We start from the raw sequence: 20114 nt of genomic DNA, 5'->3' as shown, positions 1-20114 counted from the left end.
GTCCAAAGTTCTCCATCATTTATCCAACTAGTTGGGGATAAGTATATACAATGATGGGAATAAAATCATCTCCCTTAAAAGGTTAGTGGTATTCTCCCAACTAAAGTTACCTACTGTTTTATGTCCTCATTTATTTACAACTTTGATCAATCGCTCTCTTCATCCACAGAGATGGTAGCACTGATGATTTAATTCTGCACAGGCTTTCTACAGGGATCCCAATTCTCTTTTTAAAACAAAAGGGGGATGCTAATGAAACACTTTGGGATATACTAATGAGGTGCTACCATGAATATGCAGCACCTCATTAGCATAATGGCAGCTGCACTATTCGCAAGTGCTGCTTTTGAATTGTGCGCCACCCATGTAGATGGGGGCCTTTTGAAAGGGTCCCCTTAGTCTTCAAAAGACTCTTATTCCTAAAACCAGAAGCCTCATTAGCATATCCCGAAGTGTCTCATTAGCATCCCACTTTCGAAAGGAAGGGGCTAGTGTGGACATAGCCAAGGATGCTGAGAAACTATCATATGTCACTTTTAAAGTAGTAATGTTTGAGTGATCAAAACACATTTCCCCTTTCCTAATGGAACAGGGGTGAAATCAGTGTGCCTAAAGGGATGACCCTACTAGTTCAGACATCAAAAGAAGCAGTGAATTTGAAGAAGTCTCAGAAGGGCAGGAAAAGAAAGAGGAAGACTTGGGCTATGGTTACACTACACTATGTTAACAGAAGTCCCTGTCAGAAGAGATTTCTTGACAAACCTTCTGTCAACAGAGAGTGGCAATGCATAAAAGTCAATCAGACACGCACTCCACTCTGTTAACAGAGCATCTGGACTGCTTGGCTACTCTCTTGACAGAACAGTCACCCGGAAACACAGCAGATAGGGCTAGGGCTGCCAATTGTTGTAGATGCTCTGTCTGTTGAGAGAGGTTTTGTTGACAGAAATGTCTTGAAAAAGGCATTATGCCTTGTAGGAGAGAGGCAGAACCCTGTCAAGGAAAGTGATGAGTTTTGTCACGTTATGCTGACAAACAAACCCCTGTTTTGTCAACAAAACCCTCTAGTATAACCATAACCTTGGTGTAATAACCAGAACATTAGGAATGTGGTGATTGGGTGTTTTAATACTGTATCTCCATTAGAGAGAGGGTGAGCTTTCTAGTTCTGAGACAGTACCTCAGCCTCAGGGCCTGTCCTCTTTGCATGTTGCACACAAACCAATGTGTGCAGGGGAAGATTCATCATGCTTTCAATAGGGCTACACCTCAACCCAAGAACAGCAGAAGGGAATGGTGCAGCAGAAATGATACAGTTCAAAATTAGTTACTGCGAACCTTAAAAGAGCTGGAGAAATTTGATTCTATGACGAGGTAGCAAGGTCTGTGGATGTGGGGAAGTCAGTGGATGGGACATACCTTGACTTCAGCAATGCTTTAGATACAGTCTCCCACAACATTCTTGTCCATAAGTTAAGAAAATATGGATTGGATCCTTGGACTAAAAGATGGATCGAAAGCTGGCTTGATGGTCAGGCCCAACGGGTAGTGGTCAGTGGTTCAATATCTGGATGGCAGTCAGTTTCAAGCAGAGTGCCGCAAGGCTTGGTTCTGGGGCTGGTGTTACTCAACATCTTTATTAATGATCTGGATGAGGGACTGGATTGCACCGTCAGCAAGTTTGCAGATGACACAAAACTAGGGGGAGGGGTAGATATGTTGGAAGGTAGAGAGAGAATCCAGAGTGACCTGGATACATTGGAGGACTGGGCCAAAAGAAATCTGATGCACTTCAACAAGAAGAAATGCACCTGGGGTGGAAGAATCCCAAGCATTGTTATAGGCTGGGGACTGGCTGGCTGAGCAGCAGTATGATAGAAAGGGACCTAGGGGTTATGGTGGATGAAAGGCTGGATATGAGTAAATAGTATGCCCTTGTAGCCAAGAAGGCTAACGGCATACTAGGGTGCATTAGGAGGAGCATTTTGAGCAGATCTAGAGAAGTGGTTATTCCCCAGTATTCAGCACTGATGAGGCCACATCTTGAATATTGTGTCCAGTTTTGGGCCTCCCACTATAAAAAGGAGGTGGATTTGCTGAAGCAGGTTCAGAGGAGGACAACAAAAATGATTAAGGGGCTGGAGCACGAGACCTATGAGGATAGGCTGAAGGATTTGGGCTTGTTTAGTTTACAGAAGACTTAGAGGTGATTTAATAGCAGCCTTCAACTTACTGAAGGGGAGCTCTAAAGATGAGGGTGAGAAACTGTTCTCAGTGGTGTCAGATGGCAGAACAAGGATTAATGGTCTGAAGTTGAAGAGGGAGAGGTATAGGTTAGGTATTAAGAAAAACTTCTTCACCAGGAGGTTGACGAAGCTTTGGAATGCTTTGCCTAGAGAGGTGGTGGATTTTCCATCCCTTGAGGTTTTTTTAAGTCCCAGCTTGAGAAGGTCCTGGCTGGGATGATTGGAGGCTGATCCTGCTTGAAGGAGGGAGCTGAACTAGATGACCTCCTGGGGTCCCTTCCATCCCTATGATTCTGTGATTCTGTGATTTACATGAACATCTCCAAAAGTTGAGGTTTTAAATATACTACATGGATTTTTATTTATTTATTACAATTCACAATGGCCTGGAGAGCTGGACAAAAAAAATCTGACTGCTTTTCAGACGCTTAGTCATCCCATTTGCAAGAAAAGTTAAGATGGAAAAATGCTAAACTTTCGCTTCACCCATCCTTACTTAAAGTAGCAGTCATTTATTTTAGAGAATGGCCTTATACAGACAGGAGAAGCGGATTTAAGTGTAGAATAGCAGCTTTGAACACAACAGCTTTCCTTTCCCTAAGTCAAGCAGAAATTTAACTTTGCTTTAATTAAGTTTTGTGTTGTATTTCAGGCCCATTAAAGGCAGGAATTTCTTGCTGGGGAGGGTGTGTGCTTTTTTTGTAAATGCAGGCCACATTGTTTTTAAATTTAAAGTACTTCAAAATAGTTGTGCGATGAATGTGCATAAGAGGTCCCTGAAAATATTGTTTGGAAACAATGGTTGGTAAAATGATTTTGTTATAACACGCTACAAAATGATACAGTAATAAAGGTTTTATAGAAATTACTTTCTGGGATCTTCCTGTAACACCATCAATGAAAAACATTTGCTTGTCCCCATTGCCTTCTTTTGCTAGCAGCCAAGGGAATGGTGGGAAATTAGTTCCTACCCTGATCAACTTTCTAGGTAGGTATTTGGCCAAGAAACTGGAGCTCTCAGAGTGCTTTGGGTTCCCCCATCATGCCCTCAGGCTCCCCCTACACAGTGCAGCAGGAAGTAAGAGAGCATAACCATACATGGGGGTGGGTGCATTTGCACCTACCTCTGTGTTTGGTCTATATTTTATTGTGCACACTTCTTCCTACCCACATACAGTGTATACAGATAGAATTATGATATTTCCAGGCCAACAGTAATCAAATGACAAACCTCCTATACTAGGATTCGTTACTGGTCAGTCCCTAAGAGGTTCATCCAATGTTTTTCTTGAATATTAAGCATGGATCAGTCTACTGTTATAAAGGTGACTGCATCTGTAAGGGTGACCAAGCTTTCACGAAGGATCATGAAAGTAAATATGTGGTTGTGCAGGTGGCGTTGGAGAGAGGGATTTGGTTTCTTTGACCGTGGAATTCTGTTTATAGAACAAGGATTGCTAGGAAGTGATGGGATTCACCTAACGAAGAGAGGAAAGAACATCTTTGTGGGAAGGCTTGCAAACCTGGTGAGGAGGGCTTTAAACTAGGTTCATCGGGGATGGTGACACAAACCATAAGGTAAGTGGGGCAGGAAGAAGGTACAACAAAGGTGGACCAGTCATTCGAAAGGAGAAAGTGGGCCAATCAGCTTATTATCTAAGGTGTTTGTAAGCAAATGCAAAAAGGCTGGGAAACAGAAGGAATTAGAAGCCCTGGCCCAGTCAAAGGAGTATGAGGTGATTGGAATAAGGGAGACTTGGTGGGATGACTCACATAACTGGAACACTGTCATGGAACGGAATAAACTGTTCAGGCAGGACAGGCAAGGGAGAAAAGGAGGAGGAGCTCTGATATATGTGAGAGAGCAGTGATTTTGCTCAGAGCTTTAGTATATGGAGGGAGAAAAGACAGTTGAGTGTCTTTGGGTTAAGCTTAGAAGCAGAAGCAACAGAGGCAAAGTTGTAGGCCTCCAGATCAGGTAGATGAAGATTTCTTCAGACAATTAAGAGAGGGTTCCAAATCTCAGGCCCTGGCTCTCATGGGAGACTTTAATTATCCAGACAATCACAGAAGCTTTTGGAGAATGTTGGGGATAACTTCCTGGTACAAATACTGAAGGAACTGACCACGGGCTGTGCACAGCTTGATCTGCTGATAACAAACAGGGAAGAACTAGTAGGAGAAATAGAAGTAGGTGGCAACCTGGGCTGCAGCGACCATGAGATGGTAAATTTCAGGATTCTGACAAAAGGAAGAAGGGTGAACAGTAAAATACAGACCTTTGATTTCAGAACAGCAGACTTTGACTCCCTAAGAGAAGTGATGGGCAGGATCCCTGAGGAGCTAATAAAAGGGGGAAGGACTTCAGGAGAACTGGCAGTATTTTAAAGAGGTCTTATTGAAGGCACGGGAACAAACCATCCTGATGCACAGTAAGAAAAGCAAATATAGTAGGCAACCAGCTTGGCTTGCAAGGGAAATCCTTGTTGAGCTTAAACTCAAAAAGGATGCATATAAGAAGTACAAACTTGGAAAGGTGGCTAAGGAGGAGTATAAAGATATATGGCTGGAGAATGCTGGGGGGTGGGGCGTAATCAGGAAAACAAAAGCACAATTGGAATTGCAGCTGGCAAGGAATGTGAAGGGCAACAAAAAGGGATTCTACAGGCATGTTAACAATAAGAGGGTTATCAGGGAGGGTATGGGGCTGTTAACAGATGAGGGAGGTAACTTGGTAACAGAGGATGTGGAAAAGGCTGAAGTATTCAATGTTTTTTTTTGCTTCTGTCTTCATGGACAAAGGCAGCTTCCCGACTATGGCACAAGACAATGCATTATGGGAAGGAGGTGAGCAGCCGTCAGTGGGGAAAGAACAGGTGAAGAGCTATATAGAAAAGCTAGATGAACACAAATCCATGGGTCAGGATTTAATGTACCCAAGGATACTGAGAGAAGTGGCAGATGTTATTGCAGAGCCTTTGGCTATTATCTATGAAAGCTCTTGGAAATTGGGTGAGGCTCTGGATGATTGGAAAAAGGCAAATGTAGTGCCCATCTTTAAAAAAGGAAAGAAGGACAATCCAGGGAACTATGGACCGGTCAGCCTAACCTCAATCCCTGGAAAAATAATGGAAGGGATCCTGTAGGAATCCATTTGGGAGCACTTGGAAGAGGGGAAAGTGATCTAGAGTAGTCAACATAGATTCTCCAAGGGCAAGTCATTCCTGACCAATCCAATTACCTTCCATGATGAGCTAACTGTCTCTGTGGACGTTGGAAAGTCAATGGATGTGATATACCTTGTTTTAGCTTTTGATGCCATTTCCCACAACATTCTTGCCCATAAGTTAAGGAAGTATGGATTGGATACATGGACTATTAAATGGATAGAAAACTGGCTTGATGGATGGGCCCAGTGGGTAGTGGCCAATGGCTCAGTGTCTGTAAACTCTGGCACTCGCCTTGACTGAGACTCCCTCTTTTTCATAAGCCCATATATTTAAACCCTCCTCTGGAACTCCCCTACTCATGCATCTGATAAAGAGGTTTTGCCCATGAAAGCATCTGTTAGTGTATAAGGTGTCACTTGACTTGTTGTTTTTTGAAGATACAGACTAACTTGGCTATCCCTCTGATATTTGGGGTTTGCAGTGGATGAGAGGCTAGAAGAGTCAACAGTGTGCTGTTGTAGCCAAGAAGGCTAATGGTATATTGGGGTGCATTAGGAGAAACATTTCCAGCATATCTAGAGAAGTTATTATTCCCCTCTTCTCAGAACTGGTGAGGCCACATCTGGAGTACTGTGTCCATTTCTGGGCCCCCGCAGTACAGAAAGGATGTAGACGCATTGAATAGGATTCAGCAGAGAGCAACAAAAATGATTAAGGGACTGGAGCACATGACCTATCTATAAGGAGAGGCTTAGAGATTTAGATTTATTTAGTTTGTAGAAGAGATGACTGAGGGGCGATTTGATGGCAGTCTTCAACTTCCTGAAAGGGGGCTCTAAAGAGGATGGAGAAAGGCTGTTCTCAATGGTGACAGATGGCAGAACAAGGAGCAATGGTCTGAAGTTACAGAGGGAGAGGTATAGGTTGAATATTAGGAAAAACTATTTCACCAGAAGGGTGGTAAAACACTGGAATGCGTTAAAAGAGCGGTGGTGGAATCTCCATCCCTAGAGGTTTTTAAATCCCAGCTTGACATAGTCATGGAGGAGATGATTTAATTGGGGTTGATTCTTTTTTAGGCAAGGGGCTGAACTAGATGACTTCCTGAGCTCCCTTCCAGGCCTAGAATTCTATGATTACATATGGAGTTTAGCATATCCTTAAAGAGCAGTCTAACTTAGGTTTTAAAAAAATATGCAGGCATTTCAGGGCCATGGGTGGAAGTGGATTAGTTAAATCCTGACCTTTGAGGTTACTTTGCATTTAAGCCTTGCATAAAAAAGAAGTCTGTTGCTCCCCCTCCATCCAAGCTCCCCACTGCCACCTTATCCGCACCTGCACCTCTGCATTGGTTGTATTAATTTGTGAAGTTGAGGCCTCTTGTCTAAATCCAAAGCTTGATCTTGCTCTTCATTGGCCCCTAGCACTTACAATGCATCAGTTACTATCATAAATGATATTATACTTACTCTGATATTCAATACATGCATAACAGTGATACTGTTTGTTGATAGATAAGTTAAATCATCTCTAGGCAGCCTAAACATATATGCTTTCACTTATCTCATGTTTCCTGAGCCTTTAATAAATACAGGCTTGGCATGTGAAAGGAATTCTCAAATAACATTCTTTTTCAAAGGACATCATCATCATCATGGATTCAGCACCTGTTCGCGTCTGATGCCTCTCTCACTATTTCTTTCCGTCTTTCTCTGTCCAGTGCGAAGTGGCTTAGTTTCTGTAGACTAGCCCTGCACCAATCTACTATATCATCTGCTCATCCTCTGAGGAATCTTCCTCTCCTGTTCAAACAGTCCGTTATGCCAAATACCAGGGTCTTGATTTGTTGTTCATCATTCATTCTGCAAATATGTCCGAATAGTAACTTGCATTGTATAACCTTCAGCAGTTTCTCTTTCAGCTGTATCTTCCCATATAATTCCTCATTGGTTACCTTCTGCATCCATCCTATTCTCAGGATCCTTCCAACTCCACTTGAATGCTAATATTCTTCTCTTTGAATCTTCCATTATCACCCATGTGTCACATCTGTACAACATACTTCTGAATACACGTTTTCAAGATGCTTAGCTTGTTTCCTAAGCTAATCACTTTGGTTTTCCTATCTTATCCATTGCCTTCAAACTTGATCTTGTTTTCATTATTCTAGTCGCTATTTCCTTCTTACAGTCTAGAATATAAGATATGTTAGCTGCGTCTACACGTGCACGCTACTTCGAAGTAGCGGCACCAACTTCGAAATAGCGCCCGTCGCGTCTACACGCGTCGGACGCTATTTCGAAGTTAACTTCGACGTTAGGTGGTGAGACGTCGAAGTCGCTAACCTCATGAGGAGATAGGAATAGCGCCCTACTTCGACGTTCAACGTCGAAGTAGGGACCGTGTAGACGATCCGCGTCCCGCAACGTCGAAATTGCTGGGTCCTCCATGGCGGCCATCAGCTGGGGGGTTGAGAGATGCTCTCTCTCCAGCCCCTGCGGGGCTCTATGGTCACCGTGGGCAGCAGCCCTTAGCCCAGGGCTTCTGGCTGCTTCTGTGGCAGCTGGGGATCTATGCTGCAGGCACAGGGTCTGCAACCAGTTGTCAGCTCTGTGTATCTTGTGTTGTTTAGTGCAAGTGTGTCTGGGAGGGGCCCTTTAAGGGAGCGGCTGGCTGTTGAGTCCGCCCTGTGACCCTGTCTGCAGCTGTGCCTGGCATCCCTATTTTGATGTGTGCTACTTTGACGTGTAGACGTTCCCTCGCTGCGCCTATTTCGATGTTGGGCTGAGCAACGTCGAAGTTGAACATCGACGTTGCCGGCCCTGGAGGACGTGTAGACGTTATTAATCGAAATAGACTATTTTGATGTCGCAACATCGAAATAAGCTATTTCGATGTTGGCTGCACGTGTAGACGTAGCCGTTGTTCCCCAAATACATGACCTTTTCTATGTTCTCTAGTTCTATCCCATCTAATATTGTCTTCCTTCCTATTGCCTTATCTCCAAATACCAGTGTTTTTGTTTTATCAATCGCAGTTAGTCTGTACTTCTTCCCTTTCTCATTTAGCACCGGCATCATTTTCACTAGCTCTCCTCATCTTCCTCAATGATAACTATGTCATGTGCTAACCTCTCATTGCTAATTCTTTTGCCATGCACACAGATCCCTTCTGCCTCTTCCTTGACCTTGTCCATCACTCTCTCTAGATATAGGATGATGACACCTAGCGATATCAGATGTCCTTGTCTCATACCGCTACTTGTTCTAAACCAGCTTCCCAACTCTCCACACTGGGTCTGTCCCACAAAAGCTCACCTAATAAATTATTTTGTTAGTCTTTAAAGTGCTACTTGACTGCTTTTTTGTTTTGATAGTATATAGACTAACATGGCTCCTTCTCTGTTACTATTCAATCTGCTGTATGGTACTTCTATCTTTCCTAAACTCTGTTTGCGCACCCACTAGATGTTCTTGTATCTGTGATCTTAGTCTTTCCATCAGTATCATCATGAGCACCTTCCCTAGATGAATCGTTAGGGCAACCGTTCTGTAGTTCGTGCACTCCAATGCACTTTTTTTTCTCTTGTGCTGTCACTAGCATAGATCTAGTCCATTCCTTAGGTTCCAACCCTTCTTTCCATGCTATATAACATAGTTGTTGTATGTCCTGAATCATACTTTCTCTGCTGTATTTGATTATCTCTCCCATGATCTTAGCATTTCCAGAGCTCTTTTTCTTTAGTCATTTCACTGCTTTTTCTACTTCATCATTCGAAATATCAGTCTCACTCTTGAGCCGTGTCTACACGTGCACGCTACTTCGAAGTAGCGGCACTAACTTCGAAATAGCGCCCGTCACGGCTACACCTGTTGGGCGCTATTTCGAAGTTGAAATTGATGTTAGGTGGCGAGACGTCGAAGCCGCTAACCCCATGAGTGGATGGGAATAGCGCCCTACTTCGACGTTCAATGTCGAAGTAGGGAATGTGTAGTCGTTGCGTGTCCCGCTACTTCGAAATTGCGAGGTCCTCCATGGCGGCCATCAGCTGAGGGGTTGAGAGACGCTCTCTCCAGCCCTTCAGCTCAATGGTGGCCACGTGAAGCGGCCCCGTAAAGGTCCCCACCCCCTCCCGTTCTGTGCAGGAAGCTGAGAGAGAGTGCAGGCAGCAGCAATAACACGCTGCTCACCTGCATGCTCTTCTTTAGCCACCCACACCCCCAACCGACCTGATGGCCGCCAGGCAGCCCCCCCCAGCGCCCTCAGGGAACCCCCCCAAAGGACAGCCAGGATTCCCAGGGCAGAAGCCAGGCCAGGAAGCGGCAGCGGGGCCCCTCCTGGATGGAGGCCGAGCTTAGGGACCTGCTGGGGCTCTGGAGCGAGGAGGAGGTGCTCCAGGTAATGAGGAGCAAGAGGTGGAACGCGGATGTGTTCGCTCGGCTGGCCGAGGGCCTGGCCGCCCGGGGTCACCCTCCACGCACTCCAGATCATGTCCGGAGTAAAGTCAAGGAGCTGCGGCAGGGTTACGCCTGGGCCCGGGATGCGGCCTGCCGATCTGGGGCCGCCCCTATCACTTGCTCCTTTTACAGGGAGCTCAGGGCCATCCTGGGCCCCCGGCACACCTCCTCCCCTCCGGCCACGCTTGACACCTTGGCTGAGGAGCCCCAGCAGGCCCCGGAGGCAGAGTCCGCCCCGGAGGCAAGCCCCGCACCCCAGGGGCCCCCCAGGAGCCCACCCCTGGGGCACCGGAGCAGGAGGAGGGGGACTCCTCCTCCACCGACACTGGGCTCCAGATCCTCCTCCTGCCATCCTGGAGCACCAACCAGGCATCCGCCCCCCCGGGTGTCCCCCAACCGTGGGAGTGGACCGTCAGGTATGTACCCCCCAGGTGCACACCCCTGGTGTTGAGGGGCGGGGGTAATAGATATGGCCAGGGCCCTCCACATGCCCAGACGACCATGGCCCCAAGGACAGCAGTGGCATGACCCTCACAGGAGTCCATCAGCCCCTGCCCCCGCCCCATGACAGTGCCATGGCCCATCCCCGGGGCAGGAGGGAGCGGAACCTCTAGGGTCCCCCGGGGGGAGGGGGGTGGGACACCCAGCAGCAGCAGCAGCAGCAGCAAGTGATGGAGTGGGGGGAGTGCAAATGCGAGACTCAGGCTAGATATGAGCAACAAGCTGAAGAGCTCCCAGTGGCTAAGGATGATTCTGGGGCTACAACTGGCAGGTTACACCTCTGCCCTGAACAAAGAGGAGGGAGGAGCCGAGCTGGCTTTGAATTGGGGGCCGCAGGTAGAGGCTAGGGGAAGGGAGAGCTGGAAGGCAGCCAGCCTGAGGAGGGAGAAAGCTACACCCCAGAGGGGCACCCCTGGGGGTCTTCTCCCCACGACGGGTAGGGAGGACTGTCTCTGACTGCTGTACTGTCGCTTCTGGGAGAAACTGGGCATCTGTTGCCTAAGAAACCTCTCCTGTCAGACCTGCTGAGTGAGAGTCACTCCTGCCAGCGGACGGGGTGCAGTGCAGGAGGACCCTTGAACCCCATCACAGCAGCATCTCCCAGGGACGGGCATGGGGAACCTGCAGCACAGGGGTGGGGTGACAAGGGTCACGGCTCAGGGCCCACACTAACGGCTGTGTCCACTCTTCTTCCCCTCTCCTGTGTTCCGCAGATGCACCATCGGAAGGACTGGAGAGCGCCGGTGAGGCTTCAGTGGTCCCGGAATCCCCTCCGGGGCCATCGCTCAAGGCCAGCCCCTCGGTGGAGCAACGACCGGCCCCACGGCGGGCAAGACAACGGACCCAGCAGCAGCAGCCACCAGCGACGGACCCCCAGCTGCTGGCCCTCCACCGTCGGCAGCTGGAGGTCGCAGAGCAGCAGCTGCGGGTGGAGCAATGCCGCCTCCACCTGCAGGAGCAGGCGCTGGCCTGGTGCCAAGAGGCATGGGGGGGCCTACATGCAGACATTCAACCACATAGCGGATTACCTGGCCCCCCATGCCGCACCGGCTGCCGCTGCGCCCGCCCTGCCTGCTCCACCCGCTGCGCCACCCGCTGCTCCAGTCGCCGCCCCGTCCGCTGTCGCCCCGCCACCCGCCACCAAGGACCATTCCACTGAGGGGGACCTGGGGCCAGCTGACACTTGCCGGCCGTATCTTCCGGTCCGCCCGGCCCCCAGCCAGCCCCGGCTAGGGCTGCGGCCGAGGCGGGGATCCCGGCCGCCCACCCCCAGTGCTGGACTATAGGGGTGTGGGGCCCAGGATGTGGCCCCCCCTTGTAAATATTCCCCCCACTGTTTTGGTTTTTTGCCCTGTACATAGTTTGTATTTATTTATTTGTGACTCCTGTTTTCACTGTCTGATCCTTCCCCCCCATGTAAATAGTTCTCCCCTTCCTTGTTATCCCTGTTTTTATATTAATATACATACATGTAATATATGTTAGTTAGAAGTTCTATAGTTATTATTAAGAAGAGTTCAAGTAAACATGTTTGATTTCACAAACAAGTGTCTGCTTTTATTTGTACAAGAAAAGTGTGGGGGGGTGATGTTGGGTGCGCCAGGGTGTGGGCGTAGGGGCACGGAGTGTTGTGGAGGATGGGGGGGCAGTGGGCGGCCTGCCAGCGTTCACCCTGTGGCCTCATCGAAGTGGGCCCGCAGGGCCTCCCAGACCTGGGTCCCTTCGGGGTCCACCTGGCAACTGGGGGCAGCGGGTGGCTGCACAGCGGCCCTGCTGACCTCCACAGCCCAGCCCTGAAAGAAGGCCTACCCCTTGCTCTCCACCAGATTGTGTAGGGCGCTGCACGCACCCACAATCTGGGGGATGTGGGTGGGGCCCGCATCCAGGCGGGTGAGGAGACACCTCCAGCGCCCTTTGAGGCGGCCAAATGTGCACTCCACCACCTGGCACACGTGGTTCAGGCGCTGGTTGAAGCGCTCCTGGCTGGCAGAGAGATGGCCCGTGTACGGGTGCATGAGCCAGGGCCGGAGGGGGTATGCCGCATCTGCGATGACGCAGAGGGGCATGGTGGTGTCCCCCCAGAGGGATCTCCCACTGGGGGATGTAGGTCCCCGCCTCCAGCCGGCGGCACAGGCCCGAGTTCCAGAATACCCGGGCGTCGTGGGTGCTGCCAGGCCAGCCCACATAAATGTCCTGGAAATGGCCCCGGCTGTCCAACAAGGCCTGGAGGACCACTGAGTGGTAGCCCTTCCGGTTGATATAACATCCTCCACTGTGCTCCGGGGCGCAGATGGGGATGTGAGTCCCATCCAGAGCGCCGAAGCAATTGGGGAAGCCCAGGGTGGCAAAGCCCACGATGGTGGCATCTGGGTCCCCAAGCCTCACGAGCCTGTGGAGAAGCGTGGCGTTGATGGCGCGGACGACCTGCAGGGGAAGCACATGGGAGAGCACCAATGAGGGGTGTGCAGGGTGTGTGTGGCCCTCCCCTGCCAGGGCCCCCCTCCCCTCCCCTCCCCTGCCCTCCCCGGCCAGGGCCCCCCTCCCCCCGTGGGTCCTCTTACCTCCATGAGGACAGCCCCGACGGTGGTCTTGCCCAAGCCAAACTGCTGGCCCACGGATCGGTAGCTGTCTGGAGTGGCCAGCTTCCAGACAGCGATGCTGACCCATTTCTCCACAGGGAGGGCACGCCGCATGGCAGTGTCCTGGTGCCTGAGTGCGGGGGTGAGCCACTGGCATAGCTCCAGAAATGTCTGCTGGCTCATGCGAAAGTTCCTGAGCCAGCGGTCGTCGTCCCACTCTCCGAGCACCAGCCGCTCCCACCAGTCAGTGTTGGTGGGGTAGCTCAACAGCCGGTGGCGTATGAGGCGGCAGGGGGGTCGGGGAGCTGCAGGGTTGGGGGTTGTGTCCTCCTCCCCTGTGGCAGCTCCTCCTCTGTGGCAAGGAGGTGCTTAGCTGCCTCCTGCATGGCATGGAGCAGGGCGAGCACTGCTCCTGCAGGGGCGGCTGGGTGGACCTCTGGCTGCTGCTGCTGCTGCTGCTGCTGCTGCTGGGGGTCCATCATGACTGTGTCGCCCGAGGTGTGCGTGCCTATGGCTCTGCAGACCGCATGCTGTGCAGGCTGAGTGTGTCTGGGAGGGGCCCCTTAAGGGAGCGGCTAGCTGTTGCCCCAGAAGCACTAGTCTGCCCTGTGACCCTGTCAGCAGCTGTGCCTGGCACCCTTATTTCGATGTGTGCTACTTTGGCGTGTAGACGTTCCCTCGCAGCGCCTATTTCGATGTGGTGCTGCGCAACGTCGATGTTGAACGTCAACGTTGCCAGCCCTGGAGGACGTGTAGACGTTATTCATTGAAATAGCCTATTTTGATGTCACTACATCGAAATAAGCTACTTCGATGTAGGCTTCACGTGTAGATGTAGCTTTGATGTTCAGCGGAGATAGCTCTTTCAGTTATTTGATCAATCTCTATGAGACACTCAGGTTCAACTGTGCTTTGTATAGATCTCTCGTAAATCACTGCACATCCTTCTCCTTGTTCCTGAGCACCTTGTCATTCTTGTCTTTGATCATCATCTGCTTTGGCTGCCACTTCCTATTAATATTTCTAATCATCTTACGCATGTCCCTGGTCTTACGTTCACTTTAATAACACTCTCTCTCTCTCTCTCTCTATCTATATATCTCTTCACACTGATCCTTTAACCATTTTGACTTATCCTTTCTGGCCACTTTCTTTACCTCATTGCATTTCACCCCACATTGCTGTTCCGCCCTCTCAGAAACAACCTTTTCGATCTTCAACTCTCTCTTCTCTTGGACCAACTTCAGTGTCTTCTGCATAATCCACTTCTTATTGATCTTCTCTTCTTCTGGAACAGTCTGATCAATTGCCTCTTCTATCCCTTCGTCTGTCCCTTTGTCTGTCTTATCTTGGTCTTTCTCAGTGGCCACATTCCCAATCTTCTGTCTGAGTCCTGCTCTGTATGCATTCCCTAGTTCTTCCTCACCTAGCCTTGCCATAACTCTTATTTTCTTAAACTGTGTCTTACACTTTCTCTTGAGTTTCATCTTGATGTTTGTGATTACTAGTCTGTGGTCAGAGTCTATATCCACTCCTTGGAAAGTTCGGCACTGCTGTACTGATGTTACTCATCTTCTTCTTATCAAAATCGTATTTATTATGTTCTTGGACTTCCCATCATTCGATCACCATGCCCACTTCCTACAGTCCTTTTATTGGAATCTTGTGTTGCAGATCATCTTCTTTTGCTCCATAGAAAACTCCAGTAGTTCCACACCTAGTTCATTTCTTTCTACGTAGTCAGCCTTCCCATGATTCTCTGTTGACCTTCATTATTTTTTCTGACCTTTTACATTCCAATCTCCTCTCATGATCAACACATATCTCTTCAGTATCTCCTTCAGTGTCTTTGCCAAGTCTTTATAGAGTAGCTCAAACTCTTCCAACATGGGTGCATACACCTCAATGACCGAGATGCAGGTGGTTTGTGCATTGACTGTGATTCTACTCCAGAGGGTGATCCGTGTAGGGGATCTGGATGCAGCCTTCGCTGGCTTCACAGCACTCGGGTTCCCAAACTGTTTCAGCTCCCTCAATGGTACCCATATCCCAATCTATGCCCTGCAACGCAGCAAGGACCATTATATAAACAGGAAAGGGTACCACTCTGTGGTGCTTCAGGCCATGGTGGATATCAGGGGCCAGATCCAGGACATCTACATGGGCTGGGCTGGTGGCACCCATGATGCACAGATCTTCAGGAACTCCAGGCTGTGCCACCGCATGGAGGCAGGGACATACATCCCCCAGAGGGAGATCCCACTTGGGGACACCACAGTGTCCCTGTTCATGGTGGTGGATGCTGCCTATCCCCTCCAGACCTGGGTCACATGGCCCTATACAGGCCACCCCACCCCCAGCCAGGAGCACTTCAACACCCAGCTCAACCACATCCTCAATGTGGTGGTGTGCACCAGGCATTTTAAGGGCCAGTGGCTCTGTCTCCTGGAATGCCTGGAAGTGGCATCCTGAATGTTCCCCAAGTGGTGGGCACCTGCTGCATCCTCCATAATATTGTTGAGAGCAAGGGAGGGGCCTTCATCCAGTGGTGGGTGGACAAGTCCAGCTCTGGCTACCCACAGCTGGCTGCTGCCCCTAGCCACCAGGTCTACCAGGATAGGGTCTGTGTCTGGGAGGCCCTGTGTGAGCACTTTGCCCAGGGACCACAATAAGCATCGTCCTCGCCACCCCCGCCATTGGGTCCACTGCACACTCCCCTCAACCCCATACTCTCCCCCACTCCCCTTCCAACAAGCACACAACATGGAGGGATGTGGGCTAAATAAAGTATGTATTCCTTATAACCAAACGTTGTACTCATTAACTCAAACATATAATGGAACCATTGAACTATCTACATAGGGCTAGGGGTCAAACTATGTATACAAGGTGTGGGTGGGGGCAAACTAGGTACTATGTATATACAGGGAAGGGGACATGGGTGGCCTGCATGCCGGGGTTCTTACTGCAGGGCAGGGTGGAGGGCCTTGACTTACTCCATCCCCAAGATCCGTGACCCCTCTTGTTTGGGGTCCATGGTGGGGCTTGAATGAGGCAGGGAGGATGGGGAGGTAGAGCTAGGGGTCCACCTCAGCCAGAGTATTGGCTGTGACAGGGGTCTCTCCAGAGGGCTGGAGTGTGAGGCTGCACAGGAGGGGGAGCAGGGGTGCAGTGGGAGGAGGGGTAGAAGGAGGGGGCAGCTGGGCCAATAGCTCCCTGAAAGTGCCCACCACATCCCTCAGGGTGCCCATCAGTTCCGCCCCGGCCACTTGGCACCAGGCAGAGACACCACTCTGCCACCTCCACCTAGCACCAGATGGAGGCAGAGAGCTGGAAGTCCTCATCAGCCCACCTCTGGCCCCTTCTGGAGCAGGGATGCCCTGGTGCTGGTGATGGCGCTGGCCTGTCTTTGTCCCTCTCCTCTAGGGGGCTGCCCAGCACCATGGAAGGTGCAAGGCTCTCCTGGCCCTCTGAAGGTGAAGCTTCAAGAATGGGAGAGAAGAGAAGGACAGTCCATGAGTCCCGACCCCTGCTCCCTTGGCACTTATAGAAGGGGCAGGAGGCGAGCGCTGCCCCTGACTGGCTGTCTGAGTCCCTAGCCCGGGCATGTCCCTGCCTCAGCTCCTTAACCTTGCTCTTGATCTGTTCAGAAGGGCAGACAGGGTGGGCCCAAGTGGACAGGCCCTCAGCCAGCTGGGCAAAAGTGGCAACGTTCTGCCTCTTTGTGCCTATCTCATGCAGGAGCTCCTCCTCCTTCCATAGCCCCAGGAAGTCACGGCGATCATCCTCCATTCAGGAGGGGGCTCAGTTCTGCCCCCCGGCTGGACCTCTGCAACCCAAGAGCATGATCAGAAGGAGGGGCTGGCTGCTGGCCACACCCCTCTGGGAGCGTCTAGGTATTTCACTGGAGCTTGCAGGGGCAGCACATGTAAGGACTACAGACTGCACGGTTTCAGCTTCCTGCAACAGGGTTTCTGCATCCTTACAGCTTGAAGGGCTGCTGCATGTACAGGCCATAGAGCCCCACAGGTGCTGGGCAGCATGTCTCCATGTCCCAGCTGACCAGTACCATGGCGGACCCATTCTTTCAAAAGAGCAGGTCAAGAAGCAGCCACACACACCTTCTTCTAAAAGAGCCTTTTGAAAGTGGGAGCTTTTCCTATTTCTAGTTTGGAAGAGCAATTTCAAAAGCTCAGGAGCATTCCTTCAATTTTCCTTTTGAAAGAGCATGCAGCGTGTGTAGCTCTTTTGAAAGAGCATGCAGCTCTGCACTGTCTTTCAAAAGATGGCCCAGAATTTCAAAAATAATGGCTAGTGTAGACATGGCTTTCATGTGTCTATGTAATCCCTGTATCATTCACATAGAATGCCATAAAATGATCCTCTGAATCTTGTTAACTCTATTTAGTGGCCATGACTGCTGTATAATTTTTGTCCTACTGATCTAGTCCTCAAGCTTTGTTGATTGAACTCTCATCTCTTTAATGACTTTCAAAAGACTCAGATTTTGCCATATCTATAAATCAACTATATTTATCTTTTCCTAGTTACAATGCCCGTACTTGGACTTTTCCAGTATATAGTATTCTTGCCTTTTCATCCTGATCAAAACTAGCCTCTATATTTCCAGCCCCCTAGACATCAAAAGACTGAATTTTCAATTTCCTTCTTAATCCCAATCTCATGGACAACTCAAGAGCTCAATTGGCCTTTGGTGTAGATTAAAGCAACCTCAGGGAATTTATTTTAGAACTCTCTGGCCATCTAGGGAAGTATCAGTGGTGCCCATTTAACAGACACCATTGAGAAACTGAATCGACATACAACACCCATAAGAGGGCTCAGAATTAAAGCCCAGATCTGTTAAATCCTAGTCTACTAGGTTCCTAAATTTGAGCCAGCCTTTTTAGGTGACAAATCTGAGGAACTCACTCAGATTGAAGTGACATTAGAGGAGGTTTTGGAGTTAATTGATAAGCTGAATAGTAACAAGTCTCCAGGACCAGACGGCATTCACCCAAGGGTTCTGAAAGAACTCCAATGTGAAATTGTGGAGTTATTAACAGTGGTTCGTAACCTATCCTTTAAATCCACTTTGGTACCAAATGACTGGAAGACGGCCAATATAACACCAATATTTAAGAAAGGCTCTAGAGGAGACCCTGGCAATTATAGACCGATAAGTTTAACATCAGTACCAGGCAAATTAGTAAAAACACTAGTAAAGAATAAAATTGCAAGGCACGTAGAAGAGCACGAATTGTTGGGCAAAAGTCAGCATGGTTTCTGCAGAGGGAAGTCGTGTCTAACTCATCTATTAGAATTCTTTGAAGGGGTTAATAAACATGCGGACAAGGGGCACCCAGTGGACATAATATACCTAGATTTCCAGAAAGCCTTTGACACGGTCCCACACCAAAGGCTTTTATGTAAATTAGGTGGTCATGGGATAGGAGGAAAGATCCTTTCATGGATCGGGAATTGGTTAAAAGACAGCAAACAAAGGGTGGGAATAAATGGTAAATTTTCACAATGGAGGAGGGTAACTAGTGGTGTTCCCCAGGGGTCAGTCCTGGGACCGATCCTGTTCAACTTGTTCATCAATGATCTAGAAAATGAGGTAAGCAGTGAGGTGGCCAAGTTTGCAGATGACACCAAGTTGTTCAGGACAGTCAAAACCAAAAGGGATTGTGAAGAACTACAAAAAGATCTCAGCAAACTGAGTGATTGGGCATCAAAATGGCAAACGAAATTTAATGTGGGTAAGTGTAAGGTAATGCATGTTGGAAAAAATAACCCAAATTACACGTACTACATGATGGGGTGAAATTTAGCTACGACAGATCAGGAAAGGGATCTTGGAGTTATAGTGGATAGTTCTCTGAAGACATCCACGCAGTGTGCAGCGGCAGTTAGTAAGGCAAATAGGATGTTAGGAATTATTAAAAAAGGGATCGATCATAAGACAAAAGATATCATACTTCCCCTATATAAAACTATGGTACGCCCACATCTTGAGTACTGCGTGCAGATGTGGTCTCCTCACCTCAAAAAAGATATATTGGCATTAGAAGAGGTTCAGAAAAGGGCGACTAAGATGACTACGGGCTTGGAACGGGTCCCATATGGGGAGAGGCTAGAGAGACTGGGACTTTTCAGTTTGGAAAAGAGGCGATTGAGGGGCGATATGATAGAGGTATATAAAATCATGAATGGTGTGGAGAAAGTGAATATAGAAAAATTATTTACCTTTTCCCATAATACAAGAACTAGGGGACACCAAATGAAATTGATGGGTAGTAGGTTCAAAACTAATAAAAGGAAATTTTTCTTCACACAGCGCACAGTCAACCTGTGGAACTCCTTGCCCGAGGAGGCTGTGAAGGCCAGGACTCTATTAGGGTTTAAAAAAGAGCTTGATAAATTTTTGCAGGTTAGGTCCATAAATGGCTATTAGCCAGGGATAAAGTATGGTGCCCCTAGCCTTCAGAACAAGGGCAAGAGATGGATGGCAGGAGATAAATCACTTGATCATTGTCTTCTGTTCGCCTTCTCTGGGGCACCTGGCATTGGCCACCGTTGGCAGATGGGATGCTGGGCTGGATGGACCTTTGGTCTGACCCAGTATGGCCATTCTTATGTTCTTATGTTCTTACTCACCTTTACTCCAGGAACATTCATCCATGTTTTAGTCAAGTCCCCATCTGATCCATCTATGCTCTTTGCACAAGGTGTGTACCAACACAGGAAATTTGAGAGGCAAATTTGCTTTGATAGCTCTTGGATATGCATTCATAACCCTCTGAAAGCATAACCTATCATGGAGCCATACTGAAACTTTGTCCCTTTTTGACTTTTTGTTTCCATGTTATGTAAGTGTAACCATTGATATGTTGTGTATTATCATTTCAAACTAATGTTATTTTGAGCCTGCAGTGCTGAGCTAGACATTGATTAGGGATTTAACTATATCATGTTTTCCTAAACATATGTCATGGTAGTAATGCATTTTTGATTAGTTTAAGGTCCAGTTTATGGTATGTTAAATGTTAATCCATACAATATATTTTATCATCTATATTCAAATAAAAAATGTCCTATTCAACGCTTTACACATAAGTACCTATGTTAAATAGCATTTTAAAATCCTAGTGTGTCTTT

The sequence above is a fragment of the Carettochelys insculpta genome, chromosome 1 (genome assembly GCF_033958435.1).
Source record: "Carettochelys insculpta isolate YL-2023 chromosome 1, ASM3395843v1, whole genome shotgun sequence".
NCBI lineage: Eukaryota > Metazoa > Chordata > Testudines > Carettochelyidae > Carettochelys > Carettochelys insculpta.
Note: the sequence above shows the minus strand (reverse complement) of the source record.